The sequence below is a fragment of the Rhinopithecus bieti genome, unplaced genomic scaffold, assembly GCF_001698545.2.
Source record: "Rhinopithecus bieti isolate Rb0 unplaced genomic scaffold, ASM169854v2 scaffold_7967, whole genome shotgun sequence".
NCBI lineage: Eukaryota > Metazoa > Chordata > Mammalia > Primates > Cercopithecidae > Rhinopithecus > Rhinopithecus bieti.
Genome location: NW_016806112.1, coordinates 1,457,469 through 1,468,167, shown reverse-complemented (window position 1 = coordinate 1,468,167; position 10,699 = coordinate 1,457,469). Strand labels below are relative to the sequence as shown.

Here is a 10,699-nt window from a genome sequence, read left to right as displayed (position 1 = left end):
AAAAAAAAAATTTTATTTTTTTTTGAGACAGAGTCTCCCTCTGTCACCCAGGCTAGAGGTGCAGTGGCATGATCTTGGCTCACTGCAACCTCTGCTTCCCAGGTTCAAGCAATTCTCCCTGCCTCAGCCTCCTGAGTACCTGGGATTACAGGCACCTGCCGTCTAACCTGGCTAATTTTTGGATTTTTAGTAGAGACAGGGTTTTGCCATGTTGGCCAGGCTGGTCTCAAACTCCCGACCTCAGGTGATCCACCTGCCTTAGCCTCCCAAAGTGCTGGGATGACAGGTGTGAGTCACTGCATTCAGCCAGGCATAAACTTTTTGAAAGGGAATTTGTTTTCCTCAACATTTTAAATAAATATTTGACAAGCAATCCATATTTAAATCTAGCACAAATGTGTCCAATGAATATTCAAACAAGATTGTTCACTGCATGTTTTTGTAATACTGAAAATTTGGAAATAATCTAAACATCCTTCAATAGAGAGCTAAGTTGAACAAATTATTAGGAAGATAAAATGTGTGGTCACTCTAATATAGAATAATGCTTATGACATATTACTGAGCTAAAAAAGTAAACGCAATATCATATATACCGTGTGACATAATTACCCTAAAAACCTTAACACATGTGCATTTTTCATGAATTCACTTAACAAGCATTTACTGAGTATACTATTTGACAGGTACCTTGATAGGTGTTGATTATGTAAGTGATTTAAAAAACAAAAACAAAAAACAAGAATCCTGTCCACATGAAATGTATAACCTATATGTATATCTATATGTGAACTGAAGGAAAAAATCAAAGGATTTACACAAAAGGAAGTTAGAGGAAACTTTCATTTTTTACTTCACACATCTCTAAAATGTTTGCTTCTTCCCCAACAAGTATTTAATTTTATTTTAAAAATATCTTTAAATGCCACTACCTTCTTTTGATATTAACTCCAGGAGATCTGGCCACAGGTCAAAGCTATTTCAGTTCTCCCAAACTGCGCATTTAGCTCTAATGAAAGAAACCAGATGTTACCATAGTGTCCACCCCTCCATTTCCCGACGAGCAGCTTCTACTCTTCTGCACACCTTAATTCAGGGCTCCATTATCTGTTGGACAGATTTCTTGAGAGCCTCTGCACTGGTGTCTCTGCTTCACATTCTGTGGCCTCTAATTCATTTGTACAATACAGATGAGTGTTTTCTAAGAGAAATTCTGATTATATATTGCTCTTCTTTCAACAGATCCCCTCTGCCATCAGAATAAAGTTCACATTCAACACAGCTTACATATGGACATGACCTAGCCCCTGATGACCCGACCACAGCAGCCTGAACACTCTTTCCCATCCCTCTTTACCTGCCCAGTTTCTATTCATCTTCAGATTTCAGCCAGATGAAGAGCTTGGGATAGTCTTCCCTGACTCCCCAGGATGGAACCAGGGCTCCCTGCTCCCTATGTGCACCCAGGCCCTATACTTACTTCCATGGTATCATCCCTTGCATGGTATTATAATTGCCTGCTTATTCCAACTAAACAGAAAGCTCCTTGAGAGCAGGAACTATTTCTTGGTCTTTACAAAATTCTTAGTGCCTACATAATGCGTTACAAAACAAGCTCCCAAAACATGAATGCACTTCTATTTTTAAGCTCACTTATCAGGCCTGGTCTGGTCGGATCTGGCCCTGCCTAGTTTCTGTAGTTTATTCTCTGCCCTCTTCCTGCTCCAGTGATTTGGAACTTCCGTGTATTGTGACTACATCTCAAAACATATTGTCTCCTCTACATAGAATGTTCTTCTTCTCATTTACCCAACTGGCAAAGTTCTAATTAATCTTTAAGAAGCCATCAAATAAATCACCCCAGAGCATCTTTTCTCAGTCCCCTACCCAACCAGTAGTTTCAAGTAGGACTCCCTTACCTGTGCTGCTTTAGTAGTTTATATACATCTGCTTGTCAATTTACCATATTTTAATCCCTCTTTTTCCGTGTACTCATTGGGTTTTCCACCTGATTTCTAGTGCAGCATGGCACAGAGCGGGCATTTGATGACAGTTGAACTGAACAGGGCATCTCGGAGCCACACAGAACTTAAGAGCACACATGGCCCTGTCCTCCAGTGCCTTGATTAATCCTCACTCAGCCTCTCCCATGTTAGAGTTGAGGAAAGTGAGGCTTTGAGAGGTTAAGTACATCATTACACACATACACAGTTTCCAGAATTTCTTAATTCTGAGATAGATTTTCATTTTTTAAAACATTTATAAAATCAGGATGCAGTTTACAATCAATATGTACATTTAATGTAGTAGTATTTCCTAAGAAGCTATTATTAAATTGGTGGTGCTCTAGAATCAGCCCCTAGTGAACCCAGAAGTCTGTCTGACTTCTAAGTGTGTGTGTGTGTGTCTCCCATACCACTAAATAGCCTCTCGGGGCATATGTCTTTTTTCTTCCTTTCAGTCTGCTTTTTCATTAATTGAATCCACACTTGTGACTGCCCAGATGAAGTGAATGAATAGATTTTATAATGGAAAAGGAACTTCTGAAAGATGAGCGACTAGCAGGAAGAGTAAATGCTGGTCAAACATAGTTTTGGCAAATGATATATTTCGAGTTTTTCTGACGTGGCAGTCGCAAGAGCTCATAACACCCTTCTAAAATAATTGGGTCTCTAAAGTGGTTCCACAAGATTTTTGCTTGACATAAATTCTCCAAATTTCCAGGCTTTCTGGATAAAATAGTTGACTGCAACGCCATCTTCAACGTGCTGTGCTCTGTATTTGGGAAGATCCATCAGGAGCCTCAGAGCACTCCAGACAGGCAGAGGCTCAGGTGAGATGGAATAGTAAGATAAAGAGGCAGAGAAAGGAGGCAGGCAGGAATATTGAACTCGGAGCTCCTTGCCTGGGGCACTTCTGAGTCACACATTTAAACACTTTAGCAGCCCTAATTTACTGTAGCATTTTCCCAATAGGTCACTGGATATCCAGTATCAGGTCTTCCTTCGTGTCCTATTCATCTCCCATACATGAGAGGCATCAGCATGATAATTTATTCTTCCATAAGGAGGAACAGTTGTCTGCAGAATTTACTGCCTCTTTTTTGACAAAGATCACTTAAACAGTTCTATTTTCCATCCATCCATCATTCATTCATTCACTCATTCCGTGTTTATTCTTTTAAGGATTACCTGCTACAGCATAAAGAAACCACAAATCTGTGTCCCTGGCTTACAAACTCGACTTTGATAGAAGAAAGAATACTGGATTTTCTGTATCAGTTGCACATGAAGTAGGACTCTCTGTTCAACCCTATAGCCAGAACATTCTTTAGCTTACATTAGCCTTCAGAGGGCATTTCAGGCTAGAAGAGTGTTAAAAACCCTACTCCATCTAAAATATATATGGGTTTCCCTTTTCCACAGGGCAGCTTAGGACAGGTGTATGTTGCTTTAAGAAAGCTAGACATAAAACATTAAAACTGACACCAATACAGACAAATTGTGCAATTACAAAAAGAATTCCTGGCTTTATATCCAGATTCACCACAGGGTTCCTTTAAATGCTGCACTTCCCTAGTGCATTTAGATCTCAGAATCAATGAACGTTTCTGTTTACAGAATTTTAAATTTGTTCTCCCATTAGGGTTCTAATAAGCAACATGGTACAAATAAAAAGAATATGGGCTTTGAGGTCAAAAAAGCCTGGGCTCCAATTTAGATTCACCATTTACTTACTGAGGAAACTTGGGTAAGTTTAACCTCTTAGAGCTGAGGAAAGCGAGGCTCAGAGAAGTACATCATTACATATACAGTTACCATAGGTCCTTAATTCTAAGATGCACCTCTTTTTTTCCTTTACTTTTAACATTTCTAAAGCCTCATCTTCAAAACAGGCATAATAAAATCTACTTTCCAGGGCTGCTGTACAGATTAAATGAGGCAGTATTTGTAGGTACACCAAGGCACTCCATTCATTAGCTCCCACGTCCTTGAAAGGGGTCCTCCTTTTGGAAAGACCAACTCCTCCCCTGGCACACAAATCCCTTTTAAAATACCCCCCCTCCCCCTGCAATACAGAGTCTTGCTCTGTCACCCAGGCTGAAGTGCAGTGGTATGATCATGCCTCACTGTAGCCTTGACCTCCTGGGTTTAACCAATCCTCCCACATCAGTCTATGACATATTATTGAGTTAAAAAAGTAAACGCAGTATCATATATACCGTGTGACATAATTACCCTAAAAACCTTAACACGTGCGTTTTTCATAAGTTCACTTAACAAGCATTTACTGAGCATACTACTATTTGTAGTCATACTACTATATATTTGACAGGTACCAGTCACTGGGACTACACACGTGTGCCACCATGCCTGGCTAATTTTTTAATTTTTTTTGTGAAGACAGGGTTTCACTATGTTGCCCAGTGTGGTCTCAAACTCCTGGGTTCAAGCAATCCTCCTGCCTTGGCCTCCCAAGTGTTGGAATTACAGGTATGAGCTACTGTGCCTGGCTAAAATACTCTTAATAAATATTAAATTCATCTGTCTACAACTTTCTCAGTCTATCTGGCATGAAAGTAAGGCCTACTGTGTGTGGTATTTTGGTGACTGACCCTGCTGCTGCCAGTCTACTACAGCAGGTCCACAGTGGGTCACAGGCTCAAAATTCTGCACCTCCCCATGGCCTTGCGTGCCCAGGGTCTCCGCCTGATCTGTATCCCTCTGTCATAAGGCAGTCATCAGCTCTGTATTTTTTTTCTCCATTTTTTTCAAGTTCTTTTATTTCTTTGTGTTCATACTCTCTGTGTGTCTCTTATCCTCTTTGGGCCTCAGTGTATTTCACAGTGGTTAAAAATTTGGATTTAATTCTATATAGACTCATATCTTAAAACTCTCTCTGGTTGCTGTATAAACAACAGACTGGAGAGAGGCCAAGAGCACGAGCACAAAAACCATCCAGGGTGCTATTTCAGCAGTCTAGGTGGAGAGTCATGGTGACTTGGACCCATCCAACAGAGATGAAGACAACTAAATGGATTCAGGATATATTCCAGAGGTAAAACTGACAAGACTTGTTAATGGATAAGATGTGGGGAGACAGTGCAGGAAAAATTCAAGACTGACAGCTGGGTATGTGGCTCAGGTGAATGGGTAGATGATGGTGTCACTTACTGTGCAGAGCACCTGCTTTATCTCCCTTAAAGGGTCACTTTTACTATATATATATATATATATATTTTTTTTTTTTTGGCAGGATGGGGGGTTAAGTAAACTGCAAAGTAATCTTAAATGTTCTTTTTACACTAAAATATGGCAAGCCACTGCTTTGACTGGCATTGTCCCTGCCCTGCTCCTAAACTGTTCATAGCTTAAATGTGAAGGTCACTGTTTAAATGTCAATTTCTCAGACAGGGGCTCCCTGAACACCCTATAGGCTGCAGAGAGCTCCCCTTCATTCTATCATTCTCCCTTTCAGCCTCTTATGTATGCTCTTGCTCTAGAATAAGATCCTCCTTAGGTCTGACACAGGGGAGCACGTGAGTGAATGTACGACACAGCTACAGATACATTATGGATCGATATTTACATTTCACATGAATTTGTAAGATAAAACTTAAGAGTCCAATGATACCATCATGAATTGTCCCTCAGACCAGAACCCCATACCCTGTCGTTCATGTTTACTCCCCCTCTGCTCCTAGCAGTACTTTGCAGAATAATGTTTGAGAAGCCCCGCAGACTATCTCACTGGTGACATTCTAGGGGTCTTGTGAAAACAAAGTAAATCAGCAAGCAATAAGGTGCTCTGTGACTCTAAACAGATACAGAGTTAGGAAGGAGTCCACCTGACAAAGCTAACACTTTTCTTTCAAGTTCTTCGTGAAATTTTATAAAAGTAGGAATGAATGTCACTAGGCTTATTAACAATATTATAAGAACTTTTAAAAGAATCTTCAGACTAATAAAATTTAGTTTTATTAGTTTTTTGTATTTTTTAGTAGAGACAGGGTTTCACCGTGTTATGTCTTTCCGTGTTATGTCTTTCATATCAAAAGAATGGACAGGAATAAGAAAAAGTTAAGATGCTCCTGTTCAATCTTTCCACAGACAATACAGAAAATCACCTCTATTTTATAATGAGACTATTGTGACAAGTTATGCGGAAAACTATTCTGCTGAGTAAACCCCACTTTGACGCTCTCTTTTGTAGATCAAGAGGTATCTATATTTCTGTGTCAATGTTAAAAACTGAAATTGATCAATTTCTCAGCAGTGTCTGTCATGTCCAACATAATGCTTCAGAAGGCTGGGAAGGACTGATGGTTCATAGCATTTTAAAACAGCAGCAACAACAACAACAACAACAACAACAACATGGTACTAAGAAACTCAGAAGGTCACTGACTGTGAGGGTAACTTTGACAGAGGGAGAACTTGAATTAAGGCCTTTATTCACTAAATAACAGCTTAGGGACCTGACAAGCCACTCTTTACTGTGTCAAAAACACACCCACCCAACTGTTAACATGAATAAAGAGGCTTCATCTAATTCTTCTAAAACTGGATTCTCCAATTACAATTTTCTTAAATAGTAGGGACTTCCTGCCAATGCAGGTAGATTCCAAATGTCAAGTGGGTCAGTGAAAAAAAAAATGAAAGGTTGAAGAGAAACTTTAAAAGAGACATTTAAAAATAGGCATAAAAAGTAGACCTTAGCAGAGAATTGACTGAAACATACTGTGAAAAGACTATTATAGTATATTCTTTTCACATGAATATTAATAGAAAAAAAAACCACGCAGTGTTCATAGTTATGAGTTGATGAAATAATTACAAATAATGCAAATCAAAATTTTAGATCAGTTACAAGTGTCTGTAAATGACAGTCTATCCTAAAAAGCAGAATGATTTTAAAACCCTAAGGGCTTCAATTGACAAAGCTATTTACCTAAACAGAGTTATTTTGCTCAAATACATACCAACTTCTGATTTTTCACAAATGAAAACTGGGGAAGGAGTGCCACACTGAAGGACAACAGAGCAAATATTAGGACTGCCATTAGGCCTACATTTTGATTGAATAATGAAATAGTTTAAGTTCTAAATTTATTATTATTATTATTATTTTATTTTTTTGAGATGGGGTCTCGCTCTGTTGCCCAGGCTGGAGTGTAGTGGCCGGATCTCAGCTCACTGCAAGCTCCGCCTCCCGGGTTCACGCCATTCTCCTGCCTCAGCCTCCCGAGTAGCTGGGACTACAGGCGCCCGCCACCTCGCCCGGCTAGTTTTTTGTATTTTTTAGTAGAGACGGGGTTTCACCGTGTTAGCCAGGATGGTCTCGATCTCCTGACCTCGTGATCTGCCCGTCTCGGCCTCCCAAAGTGCTGGGATTACAGACTTGAGTCACCGCGCCCGGCCTAAATTTATTATTATTATCAAACAAACAGTTGTGTAGTCAATCTGGAAAAAAGGTAAGGGAAGAGAAATGTCTGTGGGCAAGGAACAAGTTCACTGTTAGCCTATCAAAGGATTTCTGCAATCTTGTTTTAGCACAACTAACCTCTGTGATAACTGCTGACTCTACATGGCATATGTATCTTGATTTGAAGTGGTTATTTCCCTCCTTCTTCACTGAAGTTCAATAAGGGTAGCAAAGAGACAAGTGCTGTTCTGTACTCAATCAGGTAAAAGCTGTTTGATGACAGGGTTGCTCACTCTAATTCTGTCCCAGACATGGGGCATGGTAGGCACATTTTTGAAAAGACTAAGCCGGTCACTGTGACAGATGCTCAGGAAATGCAGGATGAGTGCCTCTAACCTGGCATCTCTTTCCACCAAGTTCATGACTAAGTTCATGTGTCATAATAGGTAACTAATAGGTATTTCATAGCCAGCTGTGAGCACCAACAATTTTTTAAGTACTTTCTATGTGTTACTTTCTATGACAAGAGGATTTTCCTCTTTTCATTAATCACTCTCCAAAAAAGTCTACTCATACAAAAGTTCAAAAACACAAGATGTACCCTGCCTTTACCAACCTAAGCTTAAACAAATATCTTTACCAAACTGGAGATCCTTCTGTTTTATAAGACCAGACTTATTAAAGCTACAGAAAGAGCTTCTTTTGTTAAAAAGCTTTTTGAATTAAGAAAACAGACAGTAATTTATGTAAATGTATCACTCTCAATCGGCTTCTCTTCTATGAAAAGGAATAAATAATGCAGATCACTGTTTTTCAGATAACCGAGTCCTAACTCTTTGCCAAGGATATGGCAAAGATTCTGATGGAAATGGCAGTAATGTGTACACAAAGGTGAACATAAATAAATGTGTGTATGATAAGCGCTGGGAATGGACATAGAAAAACGGGTATGCAATTGGACAGAGACGACGGGAGATAGAAGGAAAGATACTGGCTCAGCTGCATCTAAATAAGTTCACAGGAGTTTCATGGTATGAAAAATCTGTGACAGTGGAATTTTTACTAAGAAGCTTAAAAAAGTTTCACCTTCTTGGACAATTCAGAATAAGGCCTTCTTAGAATATAATGCATTATATCACAAATATACTTTTATATAAAATATTTGGGAACAAAACAAGAGTAAAGAACCAGGATCCGAAAGGGTGTATGCCTACTAAATATCTTTGATTATCTGAAGCTGTTTAAAAGCTATTCGATTGGCACCTGGAACCCCAAAATATCCACTTTTCACTGGGAAGGAGTGGCTGTGCCTCTTCAATCATCCCCTAAATGCAAAGAAGTTTGACCCCCATGCAATGGATAAAAGTCACCCAAAAAATGAACAAAAGAGGTGTTTGGAAAAACCAGAACACCATTCATCCCAGCTAACGACTTGTTCATTATGAGTGATGATGGATAAAGACTTCTCATGCTGAGATGAAATCAAGATTTATATGCATTGTTTCCTCTCCCAACTTGTGGGAAGATCATCATCATTTAATTCTATCTCTGCGGCCAGTGATGGGCATCCAGAGAGCTGGTTATCAAACGGTGCAGTCAGCTGGCAAAAGCCGAAACGTGCAGTTGGCACATCTGGACGGAGCCGCCACAGCCGAGGGTGAACAATGACTCCTGGCAAGCATCCAAATTGCTTGCAGACGCTAGCAGGTCTCATCTACAACCGCCCCTACCAGCATCTCTCTCTCTCTCTCTTTTTTATGAGAATCAGATTTTCATTGCTCCATTCAATTGCTCTCCTCTGCCATTTTTTACAGCTCTTATCGTTCCCCTGGAATATGGCCTTGAGACAGCTCATCCGTGTCCTTCACTGTGTTATCTCTTCTAACTTTTATTAAAACTTCAGCTTTCATCTGAAGATAGCTAATTAAATCTGGAACAGATTATATGCCTCCCCTTAAAAGAGCACAAAACTATTTTCTTCCGCCCCAGCAATGCTTTTTTTCCTTTCCAAAAGGTGAAATCAAAGGTGTTTAAGAAGTCTCTTTAGTTACAGAGCTAAGATATTCAACATGAGTTGATTTATATTAAAGTTGTCTGTGATACGACAGATCTTTGAGCCATTTCTCAAGATAATTATTTCTCAATCCTGGTATACATGCTTTAAATATCACAGCTAATACTATAAGCATATTTTCCACATAAAGTTGGGTAATGAGGAGTTAGGTTATTTGTGCACATCAAGTGACTTGCCTTTTTGTCTTTTTTTTTTTTTTTTTTAAAGGGTTGCCCTCATTTGATAAAGATGAAGAGAAATTTTTCTTTTCTTCCCCATACCAGAAACATTAGTAACTAAAAGTTCTCCCATGGGAAATTATGTGAAAACATGAAATTAAAAGTAGTGATTCAAGTTTAGGACTGATTCGGTTTTCAAGACAGCTTTACATCAACTAATCATCAGCACAAGTAGCTCTGTCTGAATCTACCACAAATTATTAATGAAGGAACTTCCACAATTGATACGAATACATTCTTCTCACATATGCTGCTGAGCCAGTCCCTTTCTGAGGCCCAGGGGCAATGTACAATCACCTCTTCTTGCGTAGATCTGCTAACCAAACCTTCTAGCAATGACATCTGAAACAATCTAGCCAGCCATCACACATACATGCCCTATGCCCTTTTAATAAGGGTTAAGCTTCTACTACTGCGAGAATATGATTTAACTATCCCACCTGAAACTTTCTGGGATCCTTTTCTTCGCTTCACTGCCTTTAGTAAGATTTCCTTCATGGTAACCTTTGTGTTGTCCACCTGAATAAGGGAGAATCCATGAGCAGCATTTCTGTAGGAAAAGACAAATATTACATCATCACCAACATTCATCCAGAGAGATGTTACTGCGATCTTCACTGTGTTTAAGCAAGTTTTAAAGTAAGTGCATACTGAGGTGCCAATTATTTAAAAATAGGTTGAATAGATATACTTCTAATGGTGGGGGATGGGGGGTGGTGATAAAAGATTCTAGCATGAGCAGTTCCAAGTGAAAGAGAGGTCAGGCTTAGGGAAGGTTTTTCTAATTTGTCCAAGTTGAACCTAAGTGGTCTGCGTGGGTCAGTAGCAGGGTTCCTAGTGTTGGCTTCCAAACCAAATCTTGCAACAAGGATTGACAACTGATAAACTTGGCTTGTATCAGTAGATGTCACTACAGGCAGATACTGCCATCATACTAAGCTAATGGAGCCCCAGACCAAAAAAAAAAAAAAAAAAAAAAAAA

At 39.4% G+C, this 10,699-nt stretch overlaps 1 protein-coding gene and 1 long non-coding RNA gene across 5 annotated transcripts in view; both read right to left on the bottom strand.

Annotated features, from left to right (window-relative positions):
* LOC108531351 (uncharacterized) overlaps positions 1-1,712 on the bottom strand; it is a 13,626-nt gene extending 11,914 nt beyond the window's left edge. For all 4 annotated transcript variants that reach the window (XR_001886138.1, XR_001886139.1, XR_001886137.1 and 1 more), the window contains exons 1-2: positions 1,358-1,712; positions 933-1,009 (exon numbers count right to left, since the gene is read on the bottom strand). This is a non-coding gene — a long non-coding RNA (uncharacterized LOC108531351). The remainder of the gene's footprint in view (positions 1-932; positions 1,010-1,357) is intronic.
* The window catches only part of MAPKAP1 (MAPK associated protein 1), a 283,018-nt gene that overhangs the window by 96,086 nt on the left and 176,233 nt on the right, over positions 1-10,699 (bottom strand). The window lies entirely within an intron of this gene.